At 42.9% G+C, this 15,059-nt stretch overlaps 1 protein-coding gene across 5 annotated transcripts in view; it reads right to left on the bottom strand.

Moving 5' to 3' along the window:
* Positions 1 to 15,059, bottom strand: part of gria4a (glutamate receptor, ionotropic, AMPA 4a) — a 114,817-nt gene that overhangs the window by 60,631 nt on the left and 39,127 nt on the right. The gene's annotated exons all lie outside the window — the stretch shown is intronic.

Raw genomic sequence — 15,059 nt, 5'->3', positions numbered from 1 at the left:
CCAGACAGTGGCGTCATTGTAATAAAATGTGTGCTAAGCTTGCCTCATAAAGCTTTAATGAGAGGAGGGGACCAGCGGCATGGTGCATCATCATCACAGTAAAAGAATCAGACACAATAGGTCTCCTGGGACTTCCTCTACCTCTACCTCTCATTGCCTCACCTCACTTGTTGTCTCAGCAACTCCACATATGGTCTTTTGTTTACCATCTCCTGTCTTCTCAAGTTCTTAACTGCTCGCTCTTTATCTGCATTACTCAACACAGTATATCCAGCCTATGCATCCACCTTGCATCTTCCTCTGCAGCCATCCCTGCCTCTCTTTGATTCATTGTATTTGCGTCTGTGGATTTGGAAAGCCCTCTCCATCATGCAAACATTGGATTCAAATTTGTCTAAATTGTTTTATGGGGAAGAAAATATGATGTTGATGTAAGACAGTCCTTCACACATTATATATCTTTAGCTCCCTTTGCTCCTTTGGTGTCATTTTCCATGTCAGCTCTCCTCTGTATTCCCCTTCCCACCCTCATTCAGTATAGTGCTTTTTGTCTCCAGACCAGCTGCTTGTTTGTGTTTCAGATGACAGCAAGAACAAATTCACCGCAATACAGCACAACATAAAAAGTAACATATACAGACACACAGAGTCAGCTATACGCATTGTTCTGTGCAAACACACAAATCTAGTATAACGGCCCCATCCTCCAACACACACACATACACAGACGCACACACACTTTCACACTTTTCTGTCCTGATGCTGCAGTTGCTTCACACCCACTAGTCTGAATAACAATCCCCTAGCTCTGGAGAGAGACACTCCAGACAGCCACATAGAAACACTGCAAAATACTATCAACAGGTAAAAGACAAGACAAAAGAATCACCTGAATAAATGAAGAACACAAACTAGTTTAAAAGCAATAAGATGTTTTTTTCTTGACATTGCCCTGAGCTGTCTACAATGCAGAACAAGGATAGCTAGAGGGCGAAGGAAGGAAAATGGCAAGAATATAAGGTTTATGAGCTATATAATTAAAGAGTAATCTACCACCCAATGCCTCACATTGACATTTTACATCTAAGCCATTACAAATGCCAACTCCTGTATATTCTTTTTCAACTCTGCAAGAGATTTTCAGCAACAGTGGAGCATCCTGCAGGAGGTGGCAGAGTTTCCACAGTGACTATACAGTAGCTCTCCTGTAAAATAGATTTTACCTACTGCACATACAAATTTGAGGCTGGTCCTGCTGTTCCATGCGCTGGAGCAAGCATGTTAAAAACAAAGTCAAATCACCACACTAACAGAGTAGGCTACATTCTTCCAAAATAAACATATCAGTACTCTCACATGGTAAGTGAGTTCCCTGATTAAACTAATTCTGCATGAAATTATGGATGGGGTGACAGTGTCAGTCTCAAACCATTCAATGTTTACCTACTTCATGTACTATGTAGGCTATACAAAAATAGCCGCAACAACAATTTAACAATATTACAATATTATTTCTATTATGATTTTTTTCTATTATTTTTTGTCCAAAATCTTCATATAGCCTAGCCTATTTCACGTCAGATAGCCTACTGTATGATGAAGAAACAGCAGATTCAGATCAGTTAGCACTAGCAGGTAAATAGTGAGGTCTCCCACTAAACACAAAGCAACTTCTCTTGTTTATTCAAAATAAGATTCAGAAATTTTAAAAAGCAGTAAATAGGAATAAGTATAATTCCAATAGCCAAAAGACTATAAAGGCTTCATCTTTAAGAAATAGAAAAGGCTAAGTAAGCTTCACCAGCATCCAGGTGATGCTAGCTTAGAACTATCAGAAATTGAGACCCAATTTGCAGCTCAACAAAAGAACACAGCTACTTTATTCTTCTCATACTGTCTAAAATTTGATGAAACACAATACAACAGACAGGAAAAACTGCACTCTGTCCTCCACAATAATCAGAGCACATCTACATAACCAGCTTTTTGGCGGACAAAAACAAGATGCACAAGTTAGCAGCAGTTGATAATTTAGATATTCAGCAGACTGAGCATTATTAGCCTTTATTTTGAGTTGTGAATTCATAATGAACACATTCCTACACCTTTTAGCTTTGTTTTAAGTCCCCAATATCCTGGATGGCATGTCTCTTTGAAGCTCCCTTACTTTCAGCTTGGTCACTAACTTTGTCTTTGCTGTTTAGAGGTGGCCACTTCATGAAGTGAGCCACTGGTTGTCAAATGTCTGTAATGCCCCTGGGCTTCTGGGTAACATTTGTTTGCTGAGTATTCAATGAAGTGTGGAGCTCTCTCTACCTCTGTGATTTCATTGGCATAGAAACTATCACTATCGGTGGATGGTAGGGTAACACTGCCTATTTTCTCTAGTGTGTGATAGCTGCTCTCAGCTCTCCAAAGCAGCAGCATTGTGACAACAGACAAAAGACCAAGTCAGGAGTTCAGAAATAAAGCAGACAGGACCAACTAAAAGTCACGCATGTGACGACCCTCCCTGCTTCCTCTCTCTCCATCTCCTCTGACATCAGCAGGCTCGTCAGCGGCGTTTGCACCATGGTTCTCTCTCCTGCCTGCGACACCTCTTGGTTTTTGGTTGACATTCTGATTCCTTTATTCCACCCCACACACACTCTTAGGAGACCACACACACCATGATTAGTTTAGGTTGTCCCTCTTTATGTTAATTTTCTTTAAACAAATACCTGAGTTAATTGGTGCATCTCTCTCTTTTGTCATGGCCGTGCGGCCCAGTTTGGGACAATGCACAATGTAAAATACTGTCAAGGACCTGGTTTTGTGGATTATGTGAATGCATTTTAAACTAATACCTATAGCATTTCCCAAAAGGATGGCTGCACCTGCAATAATGGTTGTTAAACAACAACATTTCTGGGTGAAAACACTAGTGTAAAGGTTCCTCTTGTGACATAGTGAAAGATACATTTTCATATTGACAGTGGCACCTGAGCACCATTACAAGGGAGCATTATAAAGACAAGAGAGGGGATCAATAGCATTATGGCAGAGAGCAGAGTCACTGTATGGATTTCATATTTGTACCCTTACACTATAACATGGATTATGGCACAATGGAGCAACTTCTCAGAAAAAAAAAAAATGCTGGCACCTCAGAGGGTGGGAAGGGAATTTTGTCAGATATGATGCTTGTAAAAGAGTAATACAGCACTGTTAAATAAAAAAATATCTGTACAAATCACTTGCTACAGCTTATGAACAACTATTTGTTTTTAACAACTTGTCATCCGTCTTAACCAGCAATGTTATGACGACAAGCTAAAAGCCTAGATCGATATTTGTCCGGAGAGCATATGCTCGCTATGATGAATATGAGACGGCATTCAAGAGTGTGTTTCAAGCTGTGGCCAACCATTTTCAGCCAAGGACACCAAAGCAACCGTTATTAATGACTAAAACAGTCGTATATGGTTTTGGGCTTTGGAACACCAGGTTTTTGTTTGTTTTTCAAGGGGCTCTTTGGTTGTTTTGGCGAATAATAGATATTCCTTTTTACTTCATGAGTAGTCCACTCCTAGTTAGATATTATGTCCAGTGGGCTAGTAATTAAATTCACTTCTTGGAACTGCAGAGGGTTGCAAAAACTCAAAAAAGTTAAGCAAGTAATGGGGAGAAAGATATTGACCCCTTGCAGCTATGTCACAATTATCACGTGACGCGAGAGGCGACGCCATGACGGACGGCAGAAAGTGCTCAGTGATAATGTACTGTCTATACAGACTGTATGGTGCCGTCCAACAATGTGGCTCGATCACTTCACATTACAACCTCACAGCATTATCACTTATTTAAAATAGAATATCTACTCATCCGTTGCAATATTCTGTTTGTTTTTTTGTTATTTGCTGTAGAATATCTCAGTTTTCTGTGCCTTTTCCACCGCTAAGGAGTTAACGTCAAGTCAGTACCACACTCCCTGTTCAGCAGCTGCTCCTGTCTTTGCTGCTGCTAACTACAGTTAACGGACCTGGAAATTAAAACCTGGTCCGACCTGTGGGTGTTGAGGTCCTGACCCGACGTCTGTCTAATTAGTGATCATTCTCTGATTAAACCCGGCTGAAAAACAAAAGAAAACAGGAAGCCGTCTTCGTTGTAATCGCCGTGATCGGCTGGCAGCAACTACGTTGTGATGGTGCTATGTTTAATACGAGCGTTAGCTGTTGTTAGCCACAGCATGTAGCTCAGCTAGTTAGCTTCAACTGTGTTTACATCAACTATACACTGTAGATAAACTAACTTATAATGGCATCGATAATGTGTCTGCATATCTTCACACTGGTCCTGTTGCTCATGTAACCCTGCTGCCAGTGGCCAGCCCCCGGTTCTTAGCTCTAGACCGCAAGGAGTTGGTGCTTGGGACCAGTTTTAAGAACCAATAACTGGTTCTTAAGCGGTGGAAAGGCAAAGAACCGGTGCTAGTCAGGCTCTGGCTCCGAACCAGCACTGGAACCAGCTCAGTGGAAAAGGAGGGGAAACCCTACAACCACGGTATGTCACAAAACTATAATGCGCCCATTGAATTAAATTGACGTCCACTGTTCTTCTGCCGTCCATCATGGCGTCCGTAGCTACCGCGAGTGGAACGTGACATCACGTGCAAGGGGTCAATACTGTACAGTCTAATATTATTTTTCTGCAGGAAACGCATTTGGCAATGAAGGAGGATTCCAGATAGGGAGGAGGTGGCAGGGGACAGTTTTTTCAGCTCCTTTCAATTCCCAGGCAAGAGGGGTCATGACTTTGGCTCAGATCCAATCCACGGAATGTCACTAAGGTAATATCAGACAAATTTGGCAGATTCCTGATAGTCCAAGGTACGCTTTACACTGAATGCCTCAATTTGGTTAATATTTACGCACCAAATAATTATGACCCAAATTTCTTCAATAACTTAATTCTGACTGAAGCTAAAGTACTGTAATTATGACAGCACTCTAATTTCAGACCACGCCACAAATAACCTGGATTCAGGACAGCTACATGTGTTGTGTATTTACACCCTAAGTTTGTCCCTACAGGGATACGGTTACGCCCCTGTGGCATGTGTTGTGATGTGACGTCATGTTTCCTGTGTCCTGAGTTGAAGTGCAATACATGCAGACGTGCTAGAAGCTCCCGGTCTCCTGTCTCCTCATTAAATAGTCTATATTACTACACAACAAGGTATATAACAAAACTGGCCGACGAGGTACGCCTCACGTTTGTTGTTTTTCGGCAGAAAGTCCGAGTTTAATGAGTTTAGCGCGCGTACGACACGACGCTGTGGCTACCTGCGGTGCTAAGCTAGCTGCTCCGGTGTGTAGACGGGACCGCGCTGCGCCGGAGGACAGCGTTGCTAAGGGGGAAGGAGAAATCTCCGCGGTGGAAAAGAGACCGGAGCGAACAAAAAGGGGAAGGACTGTGTGACGCAACTGAAAGACATAAAGAAAAGCAGTAAGTTAAAAGGAAAAACGAAAATAACACTGACGAACAGACAAAAAAAAAAAAAAAAAAAAGGTGAGCAGAAAAGGATACAGACTAATTGCTGAAGGAACATTCAGAAATGGCTGCGCTGGTCGGAAATATTGGACCATTGAAGAAAATACAGAACAATGGAGTTCATACACGGAAAGGTTTGAATATTTTGCCCTTGCTAACAACATCAAAGGTGATGTTATTGTACCAACATTTTTAAGTGTTATGGGGAGGAAAAACATTCAACCTACTGCGCATCTAGTGCAACCTGCCAAGACCAGGAGAGAATTCCTATGTGAAGATAGTGACAATATTAAAGAACCACTACTCCCCGAAGCCACTGATCATTGCAGAGAGATTCAGATTCCATAAAAGGAACCATGAAGAGGGCGAATCTGTTTCACAATTTGTAGCTGTACTGAAACAGTTATCTGAATATTGTGAATTTGGACTTTCAACTAAATGATACCATACGTGACCGGCTGGTGTGTGGTTTACGCAGTGAGGCTACCAGAAACGGCTACTGACTGAAGCAATCTGAGACTGGATAAAGCTATTGAGATCAGCACATCAATGGAGAAATGGCTGCCAAAGAAGCACAAACAGCTAAGTGCATCAACCCAAGTGCATAAGGGGATTGTCCACTGAATCCACCAAGAAAGCAGCATCTGGCCAGCTATGCTTCCGTTGTGGAAAAGCAGGGCACCAGGCACCAGAGTGTTGGTGTAAGGACTTAGACTGTAGAAACTGTGGTAAGAAGGGCCACATCGAACGTGCCTGCAGAAATAAAAAGACACAGACACATAACAGTTCAACGACAAAAGGAGAGGTGGCTTTCCACAGAAACAAAAAAATACGTGTGAACAAAATGGAACATGAACAGGATAGAACAGAGTGAGTGTGCCTCCGATGAGTCCGATTGAAGATACTGTTAACGTGTTTTATCTGTTATGGACAATGATTGATGATGGAAGAAAGGGGGTCACACCACTTCTGGAGAATAAACCAGTGCGGATGCAGGTGGACACTGGTACAAACCGTATCCATGGTATCTGACAGTTGTGTACAAAGAGAAACTGCAGCACCTTGCTCTTCGAGACGACAAAGCTGAAACTAAAGACATACACTGGTGAGTCTGTTCCAGTGTTGTGAGTTGTGAATGTGACAGTGGAACACAACAAGCAGAGAGCGACTCTTCACCTTGTAATCATCTCAGGAAACCGTCAGCTCTGCTAGGTCGCGATGGCTAAAAAAGATCAAGCTGGACTGCAAGGAGTGTTCATGGTTTCGGATGGTGAAACAAGCCCCCTACGCGAGATTTTAAAGAAGCATTCCAATGTGTTTGATGGGAACTTATGCAGCATGAAAGACATCATGGTTAAGCTGACAATCAAACCCGCAGCACACCAAAGTGCCTAAAAGCGAGACCGGTGCCGTAATGCCATCAAACCAAAAGTTGAGGCAGAACTAAACAGGTTAGTGAAGAGTGGGGTTCTGGAACCTGTAAAGCACAAGTGAATGTGACTACGCCCCCGTTCCCGTCATGAAAAAAGACGGAGCGCCAAGAATCTGTGTGATTTTAACAGTAACTGTAAATCCGGTGCTTGACAACAGAAATGTATCCATTACCCCTACATCGATGACCTCTTCTCATGTTTGCTGGAGGACAGAAGTTTAGTAAGGATAGATTTGTCTCAAGCATATCTTCAGATGCACGTAGGAAACGTGAGTCACAGTGAGCTGCTGACTATTGTGACACACAAAGGACTGTACATGGTACCAGAGGTCTCCCTTTCGGGATCACACCTCTGCCTCCAGCACTGTTCCAAAGAGCAATGGACCAGATCCTCAGCGGTCTTTCAGGGGTTCAGTGCTACCTGGATGACCTGCTCATCACAGGACCCAGATGAGCAGTCGCACTGTTAAGGAATCTGGATACAACACTACAACGGCTGGAGGAGTATGGTTTGAAAGTCCGAAAGACAAGTGTGAGTTTTTCAGACCATCTGTTGAGTACTTGGGACATGTAATTGAACTGCACAGGTCTCCATCAAAGCCCCGTCACAAGTGAAGGCTCTATTGTGGAGGCTCCATCTCCCAAGAATGTGAGTCAGCTGAGATCTTTCCTTGCCTGCTGACATAACTATGCCAGATTTGTGTCTAACCTCGCCAACAAACTTAAGCCACATACACGAACTGCTTAACAAAACAACAACATGGAAGTGGACAGACAAATGTGAGACAGCTTTCAGAGATGTAAAGACTGCCCTCGCCAAATCTGAGGCTCTCGCCCACTTTGACCCCAGCTGCCACTTCAGCTGGCATGCGATGCCTCACCTTATGGAGTGGGTGCAGTCGTAGTCGCACATCATGCCATCTGGAGAAGAGAGACCGATTGCCTTTGCATCGAGGACGCTGAGCAAAGCGGGAAAACAATTATGCGCAGATCGAGCGCGAAGCACTGTCTATAGTGTTTGAGTTAAGAAGTTCCATCAGTATCTCTTCGCAAAGGAAATTCACGCTACTGACAGACCATCGACCTTTAACCTCCATCTTGGTCCTCATACTGGCATTCCATCGCTGCGGCCAGCCGTATGCATCGGTGGGCTCTGCTGTTGTCTGCCCACCAGTATGAGATCAAGTACAGGAAGTCAGACCAACATCAAAATGCTGACGGTGCTCTCGAGGCTAATCCCTTTGCCTGTCACACACTCTGAGCCCACTCAGAGCGGAGATCTTTTACTTCAAGGATGTGTCCGCTGCTCCAGTCACCTCAGCTCATGTAACAGAAGCACACACACGCAACTGACCCAGTTTTGTCTGAGGTCATGGATATCATCGCTCGGGGGAGAGGAGGAGAAATGACTACCCAGCTTTAAGCCTTACCTGGTGAGACGTGATGAACTTTCGATCCAGTCCTGGATGCTTATTGTGGGGCTAACCGCGTCATCATCCCACCACCTCTTAGAGGTAAAGAAACTGCTTGCTGAGCTGCATACTGACACTGTGGGGTGGTGCGAATGAAAGTAAATACGCACGCAGTTATTCTGTGGCCGGGCTTGGCTAATGCTGCCATAGAGGAGAAAGCAAAGTCCTGCTCTGACTGCTCCAGAAACTGAGAAACCTCCCACAGCTGGCGGCCCGTTACATCCGTGGGACTGGCCTTTGAAAGAACCGTGCAAAGAGTCCACGTAGACTTTGCTGGACCACTGGAGAACCACATGTTCTTGGTGGTAGTCGACGCCCATAGCAAAATGGCCAGAAGTCGCTATAATGAAAAGCACCTCTTCCGAGAAGACCATTGAAGAACTAAGATCAATCTTCAGCCGCTTGGATCTCCCACAAACAACTCGTCAGTGATAACGGCCCACAGCTAGTGTCTGAAGGGTTCATGACGTTCATGGAAGAGAACGGTATTCAGCACATTAAGTCTGAGCGCCTTATCACCACCGCCGCCACAAATGGGCTCGCGGAAAAGAATTTGTACAGACTATGAAGCAAGCTCTCAAGTCCCTCAAAGCAACGCAGTCCCTCAACCGACTCTCAGTGCATTTTTGTTGTCATACGAAGAAATACACCTCATGCTACAACAAAAGTGTCTCCCGCTTCGTCTATGTTCAAGAGACAGCTCCGCACTCGACTTGACCTTTTGAGACCACAGAAGACTAAAGAGGTCGTTCACCTTCAAGTGACAGAGAGCTCAAATGGAAAGACGAGCAAAAGCAAAAGTCAGGAGCTTTCACAGCAGGAGATAAGGTGCTCGCTCGGAGCTATACCAGTGGTGTTAAGTGGACACCTGCAACAGTTGTGGCCAAAACAGTCCTGTGTCATACACAGTGGAAACCAGTGATCATCTCGTCTGGAGAAGACATGTTGATCAAATTGCTCCACACTTCTGGTTCATGTGATGACTCATCTCAGGGACCGTCTGTTGTTCCTGAGCCGGAGGTCCATCTAGAGCAACATCAATACCTGAAGAGTCCACAGAAGCCAACTTCAGAGATGGACATGTTCCAGGCACACCTAAGCCAGCTGCTCAGGTGCCGGTGTCAGGCATCACTCCCAGTCCAGGACTCATTCAGTCCTCACCGAGAGACACTGTGACTGACTTACCCACTCGGGGTCGTACTTACCCCAGAAAGAAACAGAACGGCCTCCTGACAAACTGTCATTATAGTATATCGACTAACCCTCACATTGGGGCAGAATATTCCCCAGGGTTCAGTCGGATTGAGGTAGTCTAACCCTCTCATCCGTAGTTAAGGTACTTGTTCTATAGTACTGACATGTTTATTAAAAGTTCATTATATATTGTGTATTTAAAGCAGAGACTTTAAAGGAGAATACAGAGATAGTAAAATGTTTGACTTTATTAAAGGGTACATCCAAAGTAAAGGGGAAGGGATATGTTGTGTATTTACACCCTAAGTTTGTCCCTACAGGGATACGGTTACGCCCCTGTGGCATGTGTTGTGATGTGACGTCATGTTTCCTGTGTCCTGAGTTGAAGTGCAATACATGCAGACGTGCTAGAAGCTCCCGGTCTCCTGTCTCCTCATTAATAGTTATATTACTACACAACAAGGTATATAACAACATGATCCCCCCCTAATGGACATTTCAACAGGACCCAGATCTAATAACTTTTCTTGGAAAACAAATAGATGAATATTTCATGATTAATACATACGAGACATCAGCATGCACTAGATGGGAGTCTTTCAAAGCCTTCCTCAGAGGCCAGATAATTAATTTAACTAGCTCTAAATCTAAAAAAATAAAACAAAAAACGGCATTATTAGAGACAAAAATTAAAATTATGGAGTTTATTTACTTTAAAAAACCCTGTTCTAAGATTCATCAAGAACTCTTTAGTCCTTGGGCCAGACCAGATACCGGTATCACTTGAGTGGGCAAAACCTTACCTATACTAATTGTTTTTAGGGTCAATATTAGTAAATTAAAATATGATAACCTTTTCATAGGAGCAGCTTTTTTATATTTTTTGCATTTTGTTATTTTCCCCTTTAGGCAGATTGTCATTAATTCCAAAAAGAACACAGACGGCCAATAACACATTAAAAGTCATTTAACACTCTTTTTGGACATCACACATCATAGTTTTGATGGTCCTTCGAGCCAGAGCAAACACCCATGCTGGAAAATGGACCTGAATGTGTAAACGGGGCAAATACACATGGAATCGGATATTGTCAGATCAGATTCAGGCCCCCGTTATATGTGGAAGGCCATCTTTACAGTACAGGCCTTGATACTTGTCATGGAAATTTTGGTTCCGCCAATGGAGAACAAGACTGGAGAGGTAGCATGCACCCAAGTTTATTCTCTATAGAGAAGGAGAATACCGATCACAGTAAATTTCCACCACATGCCCAATACCAATTTGTTGCCTTAATCCGATTTTTTTGACTGTCTATTTACATTTTCTATCAGAAGTGACCCATATCTGATATCTGCCTTTACACCTGCTTTGTTTGTGTGAAACAACCCGCTGGAAATATTATTACTATTATTTTTTTATTTTTTTTATTTTTTAGGTCTATCATATCAAAACGTAATCTAGGGGTGTAGCCTATAGGAAAAAAAAAATCACAACTAGAATTTGCCCTCCCAGGTGATACCGATGTGAAATTTTGGGTCTTGGCCCAAGGACTACTTATTATACAATGAAATTTCGGCTTCCAAGGCCGACCAGAGCTCATTGGCATTCTTAGATAGTCTCAACTTCCCCAAATTAGAGGAATGTAAAGGGTCAGCATCAGGGGCAAGCTTGACAGTTTAGGGAACTAACTTCTGGTTTACCTCTGGAAAAAATTCTTACACTCTTAAGGACAGACAGGAGGCATTTCAAAATGTATGGGATCATTTCATCAATTATATGAAGGGCAATGATTTGTTGCGCCTGATGGACAGGAACAGTATAGGTGCACCCTCTGCACGGCCCAGTTTCTTCTCCTCCTGGTCTCTGGGCTATATGATAATGTATCTTCTGTGGACTCATGATTATGTGCCTTCATTGGGGAGACGCCCAGACCGCCATGTTTTTGTTTCGTTTTGTTGGTTGTACAGTATGGATCAAGTGTGTACAGTATGAAAAATTTGATCTGATGGTGTATGTTTGTACACTTCTGGTACATTTTACACACTTCTCTGTAATTTGTTCTTGTATGTCTTTTTTATAAAATTAAAATACAATAAAGATATTGTTAAAAAAAAAAAGATTAAGCTTGACAATCAGTAGTCTGTCGGGGAGTTCAGCCACCTTATGGATTTCATATCTGATCCTCTCCACAGTTTACAAGATAAGTGAGCCGCAATAGCTTCATCAACAGGGCAATGATTATTGAGAGTGATTGTGTTGTGTGCTGGGCTTGTGTCTGTGGGTGTCTTGGTTGGCTGTGCCCGTGAATGAGGCCATTCATCCCTCTCTTTGCCTCCTTCTCCTGTCTGTCTATCTATCCCCCTTTCACAAAACTGCCTCACGCAGAGATAAGGGGAGAAGGGGGCTTCAGTTGTTCTCAGGGAGCGAAAGGAGAAGGAGAAGCAGACAGAGAGAGGAAGAGCAAGAGAGGAAGAGAGTAGTTCCAAAACCCACAAGGGGCTCTGACATTGACGAGAGAGAGCGTACTTCTGCCAAGCTGACACTGCAGAGAGCGGAGGAGAAATTGGATACTGAAGGTAGATATACACAAAGAGGCAGAGAAAGAAAGTGAGGAATTGCTGCCCTGCAGGCCAGAAAGGCACTAGAAGAACGCTGGGAATTAGTCCTTAAGTGCTCAAACAGCTCTTCATCTGCGTGTGTGTGTGTGTGTGTGTGTGTGTGTGTGTGTGCGAGCGCATGTGTTGGATCGTACATACAGTACTGCCTCAAAGCCCATCCAAGATACTTTCTTTTTCTTTTAAATAATTAATTATTTTTTGGCACCTAGTATGTCTGAATACAGGGCTGAAGATAGGGTCAGAGGTGAGAGACAGCAGGGGGACCGGCTCCAGTGTGAGACTAGCTCACTCCATTGTCACTTATTCATTCTCTTTGATTATATCTTTCCACTTTTCTGCACCTGTTCCTCCTCCCTGCTTCTCCCCAGACTTCTCCTCCAGGCTGAGCCCCGAGGCTGCATGAATAAAGCCTCTAAGAATAAGAGTACTGATTGGGGAAAATGAGGGCAGGTAGCCAGGAGGGGAGACACAGTTACCTCTATGGCCTTTGGTGCTATCACAGTTAGTGAATATGCTAATAGTTGCTGACACACAGCTTCCTCCCTTGTGCAATGAAGTTAGGAAAAAAAAATCCTTTAAAAATGAAAATCATTCACATCACCTGTGAAGCAGCTCTTGAGTTTAGGGTACTTTTTCTAAAGTTACAGCTATGATGATATAGCCTGACAAGCCAGACTATATCATTAACATGTCTAGTCTGGCAACAACCGGTAGACCTCGGCTCAATCCAAGGGGTGGGATGAAGGCTGTCTTTCTGCCTCTGCACGCAATAGGGTAGCGCTACGACCAATCAGAGCAAAGAGCAGGATGACGTTAGCCTGACAAGACAATTAAAATGTATGTCGTCATGGCGTTAAGCCCGCCCAACGGCTCTCTAAACAGATAGAGCGCTGTGATTGGTGAACACAAACAGTGTTTGAGACTCAAAAAGTTCCTATGGCTCGTTTCTAGACCCACCTACAGAGCAAATATTTTTGCTACCGCTAGGGTGCGTCTAGATTTCTAGGCTAATGATGATATGAAATGAGAATGTAACAGTTAGAAAGTAAAGTAGACAACAAAGATCATAGGTATGTGGTAAATGTTTGGGATACTAAGCCGATAATAATTTACATTTCATTTTGTTTTATTATTGTGGTAAAGTAGATGGTGTCCACATTGGACAGGTTAACAGTCTATCACGAGGTTGATAAAGACAAACAACCATAATTTCCACTAACAGATTATTTATTGTGGCCTTCTAATCTTTGGGTTGTGGGAGGAGGTTGGTACGTTCACCCCCAGAACCTCCTTGACTGATCATTTAAGACATGCATAAATTCTTCTGGCATAGACAAATCATTGAAGTAGAAGTAATATTTTGAGGCGAAAAGGTGTTCTGCTCTATAAACCCCTAATGGGTGGCAAGACTGTGAAATTGACATTTTATAAGTAGCCATTTTTGGATTTTTCTGCACAAGTTTTTAAAACCCTGTGGTGATGTAGTGTAAGGCCCTGCACATTAAAACTATTCAAAAATCACATCGTAACATTTAGTGTGTGGCATTTCTCTGCATTAGTCAACAGGGAAAATGAAGAATGACAAGAAAATCGGGGAGGAAGGAAATTACACACAGAAGTGATTGAACATTAATGTTGGTTGTAACTGGTACCATCTCAGGCCAATGAGCCATGGATACGACCAATCAGCATTTCTGTTTCTTTTTCTGTAAAGTCATGAGGAAATGAACACATTTTGGTGACATCTCATTAGTATCTCCAGCTCATATCTCTTAGCTCAGCACATTACTTGGAACATCAGGCTTGTCTAGTGCAGACAATCACACAAACACACACTGACAGAGTTAGGGCCGGTTGTTGCGTTTCCATCAAAAGAAGTAATACCCGCAAAACTGCTGAAACTGAGTATTGCGTGTGAAGCTTCCTGGAACTGCAGGGCCTTTCATAACCAGTGGCGCCCCGACAAGCCTTGAGCTGCTGTGCTTCACCACAGTATCTGCTGCATGTGAAGCTCATACACCTGTCACAACATTTCCAGATGATTTCAGCCAATTAACCACAAGCAGAGAATCCTTGGACTAAAGCTCCCAAAAATAGACACAATAGTGACACCATTTTGCTTAGCAGGCATGTCTGCCAGATTGTGTAAATAAATAAATAAAAATACCGTCACTGGCGCTGAATGTGGTGGTGTGCATCACCATGCACAGGAGCGCCACTTGACCATAGTTTAATAACAGCAGGATTATCTGTCGCCTTTTCAGAGCCTTATAGTAGGGAGGTTAAGCAACTTTTGACTTCAAGTCATAATGCAAAGGTCCCCTTTGGCATGGAAGTACCTTAGGGTCATACAAATAAATCTATCCTAAGACACAAGTGAGATCACACTTTGTATCCAAAATAAACACATTTTTAAAATGCCTTTTTTTAATTGAGAAGACGCATGCTAAAAGCACATTCCATTTAGAATGTCCATATAAACTACAATGTTTTCAGCTCCTGGATGTTATCTACAGCTTATTTGTGACATGATTGCAATTTTTCAGGATTGTTTCTCAATTTGAATGATGAACAGGGATCTAATGCTTTTAATCTGTAGGGCGGACTCACATAAGAAGCATAAAGTCCAGTCATGACATTCCATTATGGCTAATTTAAAATAAGAAATAAAGATACTGTAACATCATGAGATTGATAAGATGAGCATTAACAAGCATTCACAAAAGTAAAAATCTACCAAAATAATGAAGCTTACCAGTTTCAGCATTACTCTGAGAGAGGATCTTAGCCAGCTATACTGTGCAGGTAAA

The sequence above is a fragment of the Trachurus japonicus genome, chromosome 13 (genome assembly GCF_045865225.1).
Source record: "Trachurus japonicus isolate A0001 chromosome 13, Traja_1.0".
Classification (NCBI taxonomy): domain Eukaryota; kingdom Metazoa; phylum Chordata; class Actinopteri; order Carangiformes; family Carangidae; genus Trachurus; species Trachurus japonicus.
This window is presented reverse-complemented; position numbering and strand designations above follow the sequence as displayed.